This window comes from Neomonachus schauinslandi, chromosome 2 (genome assembly GCF_002201575.2).
Source record: "Neomonachus schauinslandi chromosome 2, ASM220157v2, whole genome shotgun sequence".
Lineage (NCBI taxonomy): Eukaryota > Metazoa > Chordata > Mammalia > Carnivora > Phocidae > Neomonachus > Neomonachus schauinslandi.
This window is the reverse complement of record NC_058404.1, coordinates 144,959,297-144,974,632: the sequence shown is the minus strand read 5'-3', so window position 1 is coordinate 144,974,632 and position 15,336 is coordinate 144,959,297. Positions and strand designations below refer to the sequence as shown.

The 15,336-nt window shown below is 35.2% G+C and overlaps 1 pseudogene; it reads right to left on the bottom strand.

The window, feature by feature from the left end:
* Positions 1 to 11,457: 11,457 nt before the first annotated feature.
* Positions 11,458 to 11,616, bottom strand: LOC123324106 (annotated as a pseudogene).
* Positions 11,617 to 15,336: the final 3,720 nt, after the last annotated feature.

Here is a 15,336-nt window from a genome sequence, read left to right as displayed (position 1 = left end):
CGCAGCTTGTATTCCATTTTGCTAATAAAGCTGACTTCAGATTTTTAATTAACCAACCCAGGTGTTTGTACAGCTTAGCACAGCTGAGCACTCAATGAAAGAGGGAAGTGAATACTCTTTACAAAGCACTTCTCTGCTCATTGAGGAGTAAAACAGACACATATGAGATGAGGAAGCTTGAATATGATTAAAGACCAAGCATATCTGTAAATAATTCAAACAAAACTCTTAAAAGTAAAAATTATAATAGTTTGACTAAAATACTCAATGGAGAAGTTTTATACCAGAATAGACACAGCTGAAAAGAAAATCGGAGATCCAGGAACTAAAACAAAAGGACTTTATCTGGAATTCACATCAGAATGATAAAGAGGTAGTAAATAGGAAAAAGTAATGAAAAGACATGGCGGATTTGGGGATAAGGTCTTACCAATGTCTAGTTGGATTTTTACAGGCGGAGGAGAAAGGAAAGGGTCAGAGACATTTGAAGTGACAATGACTGAAAACTTACCACATGATGAAGAACAACAATCCATAGTTTCAAGAAATCCAACTTATCAATGCCTAACTTTACATTTCTAGTCAAAAAAGATGGATCTTAGAACTTTGATTCACACTTATCTACCTCCCATCTCATTTACTATTGCTTTTGGGTATTTTAAGTCCACTTTCTTTTAAAGCTCCACAATGTTGAGGGAGGAAGTGTCCTCTCCTATTTTCTCACTCATTGGTTCACATTGCAACCTGCTTTTGCTATGTCATTTAGCTCCTTACAACTACTCAGGTACCTGCAGCTCCCATTTTTTCCATGGGTCGACATTATCTGCAGTGTGGAGCACAAAGCCCATTCTTTCTCTCTTCTAATTCCCAATATACTTCCTTACAAAACTGTGCAGCATAATAACATTAATGAAAGATTTATGAGTAATGCGCAACCAGGAACCAACCGGAAATTCAACCCTGGTACTCACCATTCCTAAAAATGCTGTTTCCCTCTCGAGGTGATTTCTCCCTGCCTCTATTTCTTCTCAGATCCCTTAGAGGGCCTCTTCTTCCTCAGAGTTCTGCCCGAGTTTCATATCTACGTTGTCCTCCGCAGATTCAAGTTCCCTTGGCTTACCACCCTTTGCAGTCTCTCATCGTGCGGATCTCATATAAATAAATGTGAATTTATATGAGTGAATAAAACAGATAGCAGAGAAGAAATTTTAACAAAATGTTCATAGGAAAGATACAGGATTTTTCAGAAGCAGATAGCAGAGAGTTATCTAACCTAACTCGAGTAGGCTTCACTGAGAAAATCTAAACTAGAGTCTGAACGGTGAGTAGGAGTTAGCTACACAAAGGGAAGAAGGATGCATGGAGAAGGATGGTCTAGATATCGGGGGAGAAGTAATTTGTAGGCAAGAACATGTCACAAATTGAGAAGTGAAATAATTTCAGTGTGGGTAGAGTTTGGCATGAAGCAAAACAAATACTAACAGTTCAAGCTATACTAAATGGACTATGGAATCTTGAAAGGGCTTAGATTTGGAATTGAAAACTTCTAGTAGATTCCAATTACTCTCATTTTAAATTGTGAACCTTACAGGCTGTTCTTCCTGGGTCTCCTCCCAAAAGGAAGTGAGAAACCATTAAAAAAAAACAATTCAAAAGTCTGATCTTGGGGGATTTTTAATGCTATTTGTATTATTAATTTGATTAGAGACAATAATAAAGTGCTCACCTTAAACCGGCATTAATTGTAAAATACATACATAGTACATTCAACAAGCAAAATTGACTAATTTTCATAATTGCTATTTTGGGTTTGTTTTTTTGCTAAAAATGCATCAAGAAATAGATTCATAGGTTAAAGTTACCTAAGCAGAATCTTTTATTCTCAAGATTTTGATAAATAAGTAGATAATATGAATCATCAAAGAACCCCCAACTTTATACAAAACCTCTTACTGTGTTAAGTACACATTGTTAGTATGATCAGTGTCCAACATTGAAAGCCAGGTGAAGACATCTGCACCAATCTGGTAAATCTTAATAATGACTACTTCTCAAAAAATCTACTTTTTAATTTCATCTTTGGTGCCTTTAAAATGTGCTAAAGGATTTTCTCCACTTTCTCATCTACGCTGTCATTGCTATAGGACAGCAAAAGTATTCCATCAAGGGGCACCTGGCTGACTCAGTCAGTTAAGCATCTGCCTTCTACTCAGGTCATGATCTCAGGGTCCTGGGATTGAGCCCCAGCTCCACATCAGATCAAACTAGAGATTAGGCATCATGTAAACAAGCCAAAAAAGAACAATGTAAAAGAATAAGAGAAAGAAAAAGAAATAAGAGAGTAAGAATGAAAGAGAAGGAAAAGCCAGTCAATTTGCTGAACTGAAAATTTTTACTTTATTTTGCATAAGTGATATTAGTAAAATTATGTATATAGACATGGGTTTTATTTGTATAGACACAGACTTAGACACAAACTCTAACATGCAATCTATTACTCCATAACTTTAATCCACTTTTGTGGAATACAAATTACAAATCTAATTTTACCAAGTAGAAACACAAATGTAAATACATAGACACACACACACAAAATAAAAAGATATGGAGAGATAATAATAAAGTGTTCCTTAAAACTGCATGAGTTGTAAAATACTATGATACATAATACATCATATGTACAACATACAAAATCAAATAATTTTCATAATTGCTGTGTATTTCCTAGAAATGTACCAAAACATGGATTCATAGGTTAAAATTACCTAAGCAAACTCTTTTATTATCAAGATTTTGACAAAGCAGATAATAATTTCCTACTATAATACACCTGTTTTGCCACACAGGTTATGTTTGAAAACTTAAGAAGATAAGATGAAAAAGTTTTGCTTTTGGTTTGTGGTAGAAATATAACAAACAAAAATTGCTTAAGACTGTATTAACCCTGCAAAAACAAAAGAAAGCTTAAAAAGCAATAATTACTCCATTACTCACTTAAAAAAAAAGAAACAGCAGCAAACAATTGCCCCACGTTCAGTAACCATCAGCTGAATTTGCAGAGATCACAGACAGCAGATAGGGAAATTTTCAATGTAACACAATAAATACCAAGCTGTTTGTTTCCTCAAGATTTACAGATGGAGCAATCAGGAATTCTTCAAAAGATTACTTAAGGGTCAAAGAACCCAACTCCCTGTGAGGGAAGAAAGAGGGCTTTCTACACTTTTTGCATTCCCATAGATAAAAATCAAGTTGGGTAAATATTATTGTTACAAGACTTTTCAACATCTTTTAGTAAGCTGATAGACTTAAAAGAAGAGTATGTTGGAAAATTAAGATGGGAAACATTTGCAGATATTTCCACATAAAGTCTGCTTCAGACCTATCTAGAGAATGTTCTGATAGCTGTGTAAAAAATCATGGTGCTTGGGCTGAAGATCTATCTTAATATAGCTAGCATTTCTATTTCATAGGGCACGATTTAGCTCATGTTTTCATCATGTTATGACGTGGTTCTTTTCATTGTCTGCATCTTCAATTAATCTGCCGTTCATCCCATGCTGTTCAAAATACCTTCGCATTTATATTTTTAGTGTTTCCCTAAATGAAATGCTTATGGGAAAGCATGCTAAGAGATACCTCTGCCTGGATTTACATTTTCTTTATGCTTCCAAAGGTTTTCACCAGGCCCCTTAGGAATCCCATATGGAGACATGTTTTATTAAAGTCACAACTTGTTTCTGCTTAGGTCTCTACTGGTCTCCAGCAGCCTTAACATGATTTATGTGAGTCAGCCTGTTACCAACTTTCCACACTAGCTTTATTCTTCTCCAGTATATGCCAGTCACATTTAGTAAACAGCTCATTCGAAACTTCTCAAAAGAAAACTTGTTATTATTGATTCCATTTATAAATATATCTGGATGTTTTTAAAAATCTCCTATTTATGAGCTCCTCTCGCAAAACTTGAATGAAACCTCTGTGCTGACATGAAATGCACTCTGATTTCTACTTGTAAGTCCTTTTTCTAGCACTAAATTTTTTCTTGAAGGAATCTTTTCAGTGTCCCAGTTTACTTAGATTCTCAGTTTCATTTTGTCTGCTCTCAAAATAGAAGTACAAGTTAGTAGCAACTAATATTAAAATTTAGATTATATCTTCCATATGTAATATTACATAGATTTTATATATGCTGTGTGTTTCATGTTTCAATCCATATCTTCTCCAATTATTTAAAATTTTGATGGGATCTAATAATGAACAAAGATATATGAAGTCTGATTTAAAAATATGGGATGCTCTGTGTGGCATTTATTAAGAATAGAATGAATGCCATTTTCATACTTGCTTTAGACACAATACATTGGTTTTTATAGATTTAACTTTTGAAATTTTGACTCTTGAAAAAATCTGTGGTATAAGAGAGTATGGGTTGACAATTCTGATGCTGCTACACATGTAACTGAACAATGTAATTGAACAACTAAATAAATGAACTAAATAATTGAACAACTAAATAAATGAACCTGGCTGCTGGGAGCCAGGTCCTCACTGTTGTAGTAGCAGCTTTCAGATAAGCAAGAGGAAGAGATTAAAATAATCTATGTAGTAATGAATTAGAGTTAGAGACATCAATATGAACTCATATTTAGCTTAGTATAGATATAGATGGATACACATAGGAATACTTATAAAGAGGTTAGTAAATACAGATATATTTCCTTCCTTTGTCTACTGATAGGACTTAGAAGTGATGATACTGTAGTAGCAACAAACACACCATTTTCCAATAAAATGAACCAGAGCTTTTTGGAGAAATGTTTGATCATAAGACTGGATCAAGAACTATACAAGAAGTCCTAAGCATCTAGCATCAGAAAGTAAGGAAGTGCTTCCCTCCAAAAAAAATTGATGAGAGCACGTCAAAGAAGACCATGAACCAACTGAAAGCTGGAACAATGGCCAAAGCTTGAACAAATTGAGAACAAAATAAATAAAACAGTGCATTATAACAAACATAACAAAAATATTCATGAGTCCATACTGATAAAAATAAGTGGTTGAGTAAATAAATAAATGGAGAAGAGACAAATCTCCCATGCAGAAGAATTCCAAATAATTTACACAGATACTCCTTTCTCAAGGAGATGGAATGTAACTATGTACTCCTAGGTGTGGGCTGTGCATTGTGACTTCATTCCAAACAAATTACATTATGGGAGGGGGAGGTGGGGGGAGTAACTTTACAGCAGAGAAACCTGAAAAACACTATGTCAACCAAGGTCAACATCAACAGTGATAAATTGTATTGATGGAATGCAATGATGTAATGAAAATGGCACTTTATCTCTCTGGTCTTCCTCCTGAAAACCCACAATCCCAGTCTAATCATAAAAAAAACATCAGAAAAATTCCAGTAGAGGGGCATTCTACAATATATCTGACCACGCTCCTCAAAATTGTCAAGGTTATCTTAAACAAGGAAGTTCTGAGGAACTATTATATCTAACAGGAGCCTAAGGAGACATGACAACAAGTGTAATGTATCTTGGATTAATCTTAGAACAGAAAAAGAACATCAGGTAAAATCTGTGAAAATCCGAATAAAGTACGGACTTCAGTTAATATTGTCTTGGTCAATTTGGGCGGCTATAAAAAAGTACCATAGACTGGGTGACTTATAAACAACAGGTATTTATTTCTCACCATTCTGGAGGTTGGAAAGCCATGCCAGGCTGGTTAGGTTCTAATAAGGATCCTCTCCTCAGTTGCAGTCTTCTGAGTCCTGTTTGTTATTTCACTTGGCAGGAAGCAGAGTCTGAACAAGCTTTCATGTCTTTTCTCACTAGGGCACTAATCCCTTTCAAGAGGCCTCTACTCTCATGGCCTAATTTCTTCCCAAAGTCCTCGCCTCTTAATACCATTACTTTGGGGGTTAGGATTTCAACATATAAGTTTGGAAAGGACAAAACAGTCCGTAACAATAATGTAATGGTATTGGTACCCTACTAGTGTTAAGATGTTTATGATCCTGGAAACTGGGTGTAGGACATACGGAAACTCTCAGTAATGTCATCTCAATTTTTCTGTAAATCAGAAACTGTTCTTTAAAAATAAGTCTATTTAAAAAGATAAGTAGGGAGATGGGAACAAAATAAATAAATAACCTACAGCATGTAGTAAGTTGTTGTTTTCTGCCAATAACAATAAACCTGGTATGTGGGCTATGAAACTGATCTGTAGGGAGCATGGCCCTTAGGCAGCGATGGAGGTAAGCTTATCATTCATCACATCTGTGCAGCTTTGTGTTTCTTTTCTTGAGGTTTGCTACTAGAACTATGCTGGGCTTTGAGGACTTGCCAAATCTCCAGCTATATTTCGCAAAATATATCAAGGTTCTTCTATAATAATTATAATCGTATTCAGTGACCAAACAGGTTAGAAAAATGTATATAACAGCGAAGTACCATCAGCAAGAGGTCATAGGTATTGTGGTGAACTGGAAAACACATGGTGTGCCTAGAGTCATAATAATTTAAATTATCTTAAAACGCGGAACTTGCCAAGCCAAACTCTTTTGGCTGCCAGTCAATAACAGAATTGACTGATAACAACTAAGCCCTCAAAGAAATGTTTATCTAGTAGTCAAATCTGGCACTACAGATATTCCTCTATGATTAATTCTACAGTTCCATTTAGATCTACTTTCCTTAGATTAGGATTGGATAATCAATGTTGGACCACTTATGTTTTAGGGCTGTAGTTTTGGTTTTGGTTTTGGGGTTTTTTTTGTATCTGGAATGACAGAGTTGAGAAATATGAATAAGATACCATTCAATAAATATGATTTAAAAGTCAAATTATTCCTTGAGTCTTCACCAGGCCCAATGAAAAAGAAATGCAGCAACAAAAGAGAGATAAGGGCTGAAAGCAATCAAGTGTTAATGATTGTCTCTTTTTCACCCTGTTTTCCCCAGCTACCTATAGCTGGCTCAACAGATGGGCTAAGCCTGAACTTCAGTTTTCCCCAGTTCTTAGGTGTATACTGACAGGATGAATAAAAATATAAGCACTAAACTCAGGAGCAGGTTCCAGCAACCCAATCAATGGGCCGTTAGCTCCCACGGTCTTCTATCTAACCATGTTTCCCAATAATTTGTCCTTGAATTAATATCTCCTTGTATCTGTGTTCTGTGCTGGCCTTGGTCAAAAAACAGGACTCATTGACTTAAGCATCACTTTGAATTTTCTCTGTAGTTACTCTATCATTTACCTCTGTCCTCTCCTCTCACTTTAATCTCAAGCATTAATTGGACTAACCAGACTGGTGTAGTTCCAGGCAATTCCACTCATTGAGTCTAGAGACAATTCTTCATCCTCCTTGTCCCATCCCCCTAACAGAAATCTTATCACATTTGGACATATCATATCCTCATTCCCAGAACAAACTGAGCCATCACTTGGAATTTCCTGCCTACTTCAGTGGACCTTCTGATCCTACTGACTGTCTGAGATTCCACTGTCCTTTGGACATATAATAAACCATGGAAGTGCCTTAACTGGGATTTGTTGCTTCAGTTGACTTAGTTGTCTCCAATCCTGTCTGAGTTCAAGTGCACTTCTTGGCCACCAGCTGTTCTCCACACAGTTTCAACTTCCTACTCTTCTCTCTCATCCAATGTTAATAAGATCTTCATATGATTTGAATTGTGATGACGCAAGAAATGAAAACAGAAGATAGGAAGAGAGACATAAGGAGATGGAAAAAGAATGCAATAAATATGAGTTCTGTACATAGAGAATAAAATATGAAAACCAAGTTCCTCTTACTAGGACTTTCTTTTGACTGACTTACAACTCAATAAGACTTGGTTGGCATTCCGTAAAAGTAAAGCTAAAGGCTTTTTTCTTGAACCATATAATATTTTCTTGCCTTGCACTGTGTTTTAGCAACCCCAGATTCTGACCATTTCTTTTTCCTCCTAACTATACCCCCCGACTTTTTCTTTAAATGTAATAACTGAGATTGGATTTCCAGTACTGACCCTTGGCTCCCTTCCTTGACTATTATCTGTACTTGCCCCTTGCATTGTGTCTGCCTTTGACTATTCAGAATGTCTTTCAGCTTAATTCTAACATAACCTTGAAATTTTTTATTTAGCTCTAAAAAGAAAGAACTTGGCAGCCTAAGACAGATATTCCAGAAGTATTATATGTTGAGTAGAGGTAAGTGAAGGATAATTAACGGAATTTGGATAAACTATACTGGATTCCCAACTTAAGAAGCATCTGTCTGAATTCAAACCTGCCCTATCTGTATCTCTTCACCACTTTTATTCAGGTTGAGAATTCTTTAAATAGGGGTGCCTGGGTGGCTCTGTCAGTTAAGCGTCTGCCTTCCACTCAGGTCAGGATCCCAGTGTCCTGGGATCCGAGTCTTGTATTGGGCTTCCTGCTCAGCAGGGTGTCTGCTTCTCCCTCTGCCCCTCCTCCCTGAAATAAATAAATAAAATCTTTAAAAAGAAAGAATTATTTAAATAATTCTCAAAAGTTTCCACCCATCTATTATCTATTTATCTATTTATCATCTATTTCTATCATCTATATCTATCTATCTATCATCTATCTATCTATCATCTATCATCTATCTATTATTTATCTCTAAGGGTCACTGGCATTTCCTATTGTGTTAAAACTATTTATTGTGATAAAATATACATAATGAAGCATACCATTTTAACAGTTCTTAGGTTCACAGTTTAGTGGCATTAAGTATATCCACATCGTTGTGCAACTATCACCACTATACATCTCCAGAACTTTTTTACAATTCCCAAATTGTAATTCTGTACCCAGTAGACAATAACTCTCATACCCCTTCTCCTCCAGTGCCTGTCAACTACCATTCTATTTTTCTGTAGCTATGAATTTGATCACTATGGGTACCTACTATAAGTGGAACTCTACAATTTTTTATCCTTCTGTGACTGGCTTATTTCACTCAGCATTATGTCTTCAAAGTTTATCCATGTTGTATCATGTGTCAGAATTTCTAACATTTTAAAAGTTGAATAGTATTCCATTATACGTATAGATCACATTTCGTTTAACCATTTATCCATCAATGGACATTTGGGTTGTTTCCACCTTTTGGCAATTGTGACTAATGTTACGAATATGAATTTTGAATAATGTATGAACATTGGTGTACAAGTATCTGTTTGAGTCCCTGCTTTCAATTCTTTGGAGTATATACCTAGAAATAAAATTTCTGGATCATATGGTAATCCTAGTTTTTGAGTAAACACCATACTGTTTTCCATAGCAGCTGCACCATTTTACGTTCCCACCAAGAATGCACAAGATTTCCAATTTCCCATATTCTTGTCAATACTTGTTATTTTCTTTTCCTTTTTAAAGATATTAAATGGATATGAAGTGATATCTCAAAATGATTTTGATTTTAATATTCTTATTCCTATTACTATACTATTTCTATTTGAATTTCCATTACTAACAATTAGTAATGTTGAGCATTTTTACGTGTGCTTATTAGCTGTTACATATCTTCTTTGAAGAAATGTCTATTTGAATCCTTTGACCCTTTTTAAATTGAGTCATTTGGGTTTTTTATTGTTGAGTTGTGGGAGTTCTTTATTTATTCTCGATGTTAACCCTTTATCATGTATATGATTTGCAAAAATTTTCTCCCATTCTATTGGTTGCCTTTTCACTCTGTTGATAGTGTCTGCTTGATGTGTGAAAGTGCTTAATTTTTATTGAGTCCAATTTATCTGGGTTTTTTCTTCTGTTGCCTGTGCTTTTGGTATCATATGTGTTAAAATTTTTATAGCATTATATATTTCCCCAATTTGATCTGTAAGACATATTATCTGATGTTCTAGACTCTAAGAAAAGCATATCTTTATGAGAAAGCAAAATCTTGACAGCCAAAACACAAAGAGTTCTTGAATCCATCTGAGGATTGTTCTCTTGCTCATGGGTGCTTGTTTTATGTTACAAGGACCAAGAACTCATAAGAAAACAATTACTGAATGAGCTCTCTGAGGAGGCTCAATTTTCTCTCTTTCTCTGGAATTTCCCCTGCCAGTTATCACTGGGTATTGGTTGTTATGCTTTGGAGGAGAGTATAGGAAAAAATACTGCCCTAGAAAAAAGGATTTTAATCTTTGTAAAGACTTGAAAAAACTTATAGTTGTGAGTTGGGCTTGGAATGTATCATTTCCTAACTCCATGGTGCAACAGTAATCATGAGGCCTGTAAAACTTCCCAAAATTCTGCAATGCTGACTAGTTTCTATCCTTGCTATATTAAGCTTCCTCTAGAAGCTTAAGAAGGTCACAGTCACCAAGGGGCATATACTACTAATAGCAACAGTAAAATTATTTCTGAATTCTGAATTTTTATGAAAATGGTGAGTAAATAATGCCAGATATTTTATGCAAACACTATATTAGTACAAATAGTGACAAGGCGCTTTTAATAAAATGTTTCCTTACTTTCAATATGAATACCTATTTTCTCTTCTGAAAGATAGTAATAGTCATATTTCACTTTAAATAAGAACTAAATGTATTTATAGATATTTAGACATTCAGAAATAGAACATAGTCACTAAAATTTACATATAGATATACTAAAAACTATAATTAAAACCTCACAAAAATGCTTCACGGAACCTCTTTTCACAGGGGCCCATGGCTATACAAAATTAAGCAAAAGCATTGTTCTAAATGTAAGAAAAATAGTCCTTACTGTACCAAACTTTAATGTAAAAGGCTTATAATCTTTGAAGACCTGGCAATAAAATGTATATTTTACACACACACACACACATACACATGTTGCATTCCTATGCTTATTATTTAATTGGTACTTTTATATTCTTTCATTTTAGTACAAGACTTTGAGAAAGGTAATATTATCTCATTTTGCAATTAATAAGACTAAAATTCAGAAAATTTAAGGAACTTGCTTAAGGTTACCTTGAGCCACAATTTGCCTTAGGTCTTCTAGTCCCCAAATCAATCTTCTCTTTCCATTATATCACAAGACCTTGTCAGGCTCACTCAAATTAATTTCATAAGAATTCATTATCAACCATCTATTAATCTCTGTGATGGAAACTTTGGGTAATAGATATGAGTGAGTAACCTACAGTTCTTTTCCTTAAGAAATAGGTAGAAAATTTGGTAGTCATTGGTATTATCATTTGACATAGGTACAGTCAAATGTGCTATATCCCACAGGCATTGGAAATGCTCTGCAACTCTGAGTACTCATAGAGAACTTCCATTTCTGAGTAAGTATTTAATACTGTCACCATTACTTTATAACCTAGATGTCAGCTGGAGCCCTCTTGCCTGGGGGATGTGGTTAAACTTGACCTAAGCACCATGTCCAAGGCTTTTTAAGAATCCAGAATCTGAAGCACAAATCCTGTGAGATTCCAGAACTTACTCATTCTTTTGTGATCATCATGGTGTAAATCTTAAATCTTCACCAGATTGCATCTCCAAACATTACTAATTCTATTAGCAATAACCGCGCCTCGGATAAACCTCATTGGCTACGATACTGCCACTGCGCAAAGCTCAAACATTACTAATTCTAGACCGTCTGTGCATTTAGAAACCTGTCATAAGACTAGTTGGGGAGGAGGGGCACCTGTGTGGCTTGGTTGGTTAAGCACCCAGCCCATGATTTCTGCTCAGGTCATGATCTCAGGGTCCTGAGATTGAGCCCTGTCAGGCTCCGTGCTCAACATGGTGTCTGCTTATCTCTCTCCCTCCCCTTCTGCCCCTCTGCTCTCTCTCTCTCAAATAAATAAAAATAAATAAATAAATAAATAAAATCTTTTTTTAATAAATAAAATCTTTAAAAAAATACTAGTTGGGGAGGAAAAAGGTCCACTGAAAATCATATGGTCTTCTGTATCTCACCGATTTATTTCTTCTACTCTCTTTCTCCTCTTTTTCTCATCTCAAGTTCTTCCATTTTCTCACATGAAATAATTCTGATCACATTTAGCACCCTTTAGGAAATTCACCTTTCTCCTTACTTGCCATTATAATACTTTTTCAAAAGTTACAATTTTATTTTTATGAGGAATTCTGGCAAATAAAATACTTTGCTTTCATTATGTTTTCCTCCCTCTCTCTCCTTGATCTCCATTATCTGAGGACATTGCATTTATATCAACTGAAAGGATTAATATTTAATTTAACTATGGTGTAATCATACTGAATAAACTATAGCTGGTATCTATGGAAAAGAACTTGAATTGACTATGATGAATTTTCAGTAGAAATTGATATGACTACTAGAAATGCTCATGTAGTAGCCAGATCAAGATCGTATTTCATGGTGGTGGTGGTGATGGTGGTGGTGATTATTATATATTAAAACTCTGTCTCACTAGATCACTTTAAAAAATGTTCATCCCTGGTGTGCCTGGGTGGATCAGTCGGTTAAGCCTCTGCCTTTGGCTCAGGTCATGATCCTGGGGTCCTGGATTTGAGCCCTGAGTCAGGCTTCCTGCTCAGTGGGAGAGTCTGCTTCTCCTCTTCCCTCTGCCCCTTACCCCCACTTGTGTTCTCTTTCTCTCTCTCTCTCGCTCACTCTCTCAAATAAATAAATAAAATCTTAAAAAAAAAGAAGTGTTGATCCTTTTACTAGGTCCTTTTTTTTTTTTTAAGATTTTATTTATTTGACAGAGAGAGAGAGACAACCAGAGAGGGAACACAAGCAGGGGAGTGGGAGAGAGAGAAGCGGGCTTCCGGCAGAGCAGGGAGCCCGATGCGGGGCTCGATCCCAGGACCCTGGGATCATGACCTGAGCCGAAGGCAGATGCTTAAGGACTGAGCCACCCAGGCGCCCCTTTTACTAGGTCCTTAAATGTTTGTTTGTTTGTTTGTTTGTTTGTTTTTAAGTAGGCTTCACGTCCAGTGGGGAGCCCAACCCAGGGTTACACAGCGTTAGAACCCACGACCATGAGATCAAGAACTAAGCTGAGATCAAGAGTCCAACGTTCAACAAGCTGAGCTACCCAGGTACCCCTAGATGTTATTTCTAAAGAGAATTTTTGGTCTCTCATTCTCCAATTGTTAAGCATTTAACAATTCTTTTCTTAAAAACAAACTCTAAAGTAAATATATTAAGAGCCCATCACATGGCCAAATGTTGTAAGGACTATAAAATATATGAAATAAACAAGATGTATGTTTGTATTCTTTTGAGATTTTGCCAAGCACTGCACCACGAAAATGCAGAGTTGGAAAGGCTGTTAATCCTCTAGTCCCTTGTTCCTGGGAAAACAAATCTGAGAAATGGAAGTCTGTAAGTTGCAAATCCATTGGTTCTTCCTTGAGAAGAGTGACATGTGTCAGCCTGCTAAAATATTCTTCCCGTATGGTTGCAAAAATCTTGAAGCACGTAGCTTGCATTTCCTCTGGTAATAAAGATGACTGTGAATAAAAATATATCTGGAGGAGAGAAGAATTTAATCTGTAGTAATCTGATTATTAGTATAGGTTATTGCCTTGAGCCTTGAAAACAAAAACAAGTTATACAATACACAAGTTATACAATCACAAGGAACACCTACACTTCCTCAGGAAGTGATTATATAATTTGTTTTCAAGGCTCAAATATATATATATTGCTAGCGCTGGCTAGAATGCAGAATTTGCATTTGTCAGTCTAAAATCAAAGCATATAGAATTAGGTATCAGTTGGATACCAAGAAAAAGCAGAACTGGCACACTGAAGAGATTTCATAAACCTATTTCTGAGAGTCTTTCAATTCTGGAGATAAAATTAATGCCAGGGATGATAATAACCATGCTTCCAAGTAAAGGTACTATTGATATCTGATTTGTTTGAAAAAATAAAATAAATTTGTATCCTTTTGGAAACAAAGCTGGGTACTTTTACTGTACAAATGACTAAATTCTACACTCTAGGATAGCAAAAATCTTAATGAGGTCTGGTTAGAAAGGAAAGAGAAACCACTTGTCCTTGCAAAGCCAACAGAATTTGGAAACATTTGGGTGAGCCTCACCTCATGTCTTGATAAGCCTCAGGGCAAAACAGTAGGAGAAATACAGCATTTCTGCCACCGCTGTGTGTAGTAGCTATGTTGATGAGTATAAGGACTTGTTTTAGAGCTTTTCCAAATAACACATTCAGGTAGCAAATGTAGTCGTTAAAATTTGCATCAATGATCTGTAACTAAAGTGCTACTTTAGTGCATAGTCACCTTATTCATCAATGACTACAAAGAGTTTGAGGAGGAATGGAAGACAACTATTATTCTATTCATATCAGAAAGATACAGAATTAGCAACATTTCTGATTCAAAGAACAAGCAGAACATAATAAAGAAGTAGAATAAGAATCAATAGTATTCATTTTCTGTGATGTAATGCTTCAGAAGCAAAGCGATTAAAGATCCATCTAAGTATTAACACAACCACAGATGAACAATGAGCACATCCATCAGAAAGGCTAAAATAAGACAGACAACATTTAAGTATCAGTCAGGATGTGGAGCAACTAGAACTCTTAAACTCTGCTGATGGGAGTGTAAATGCTACAGTTTGGAAGACCCTTTGGCAGCATCTATTTAAGCTGACATACACATTACTTATGACGCACTAAATCTTTTCTTAGGTAAATTCAGTATAAGTGTATATGTGTGCATATTCCTTAAAAAAGCATGTAATAGAGGGTACATAGCTGAGTAATATTCCATTGTATAAACATAACACTTCTTTATCCATTCATTAGTCGATGGACACTTGGGCTGTTTCCACAATTTGGCCATTGTAGATAATGCTGCTATAAACATCAGGGTGCATATATCCTTTTGAATTAGTATTTTTGTACTCTTTAGGTAAATACCTCATAGTGCAATTGCTGGATTGTAGGGAGTTCCATTTTTAACTTTTTGAGGAGACTCCATACTGTTTTCCAGAGTGGCTGCACCAGCTTGCATTCCCACCAACAGTGCAAGAGGGTTCTCCTTTCTCCACATTCTCACCAACACCTGTTATTTCTTGTGTTGTTGAGTTTAGAAGATGTGGTATATTATATATATATAATTATATATACTTATATATAATTATATATATATAAATATATATATTATATATATAATATATATTATATATATAATATATATAATTATATATACATATATATTTATATATATTTATATAATATATATAATTATATATATGTATATATAATTATATATATGTGTATGTATAATATAATATATGTGTATATAATATAATATATAATATATGTGTG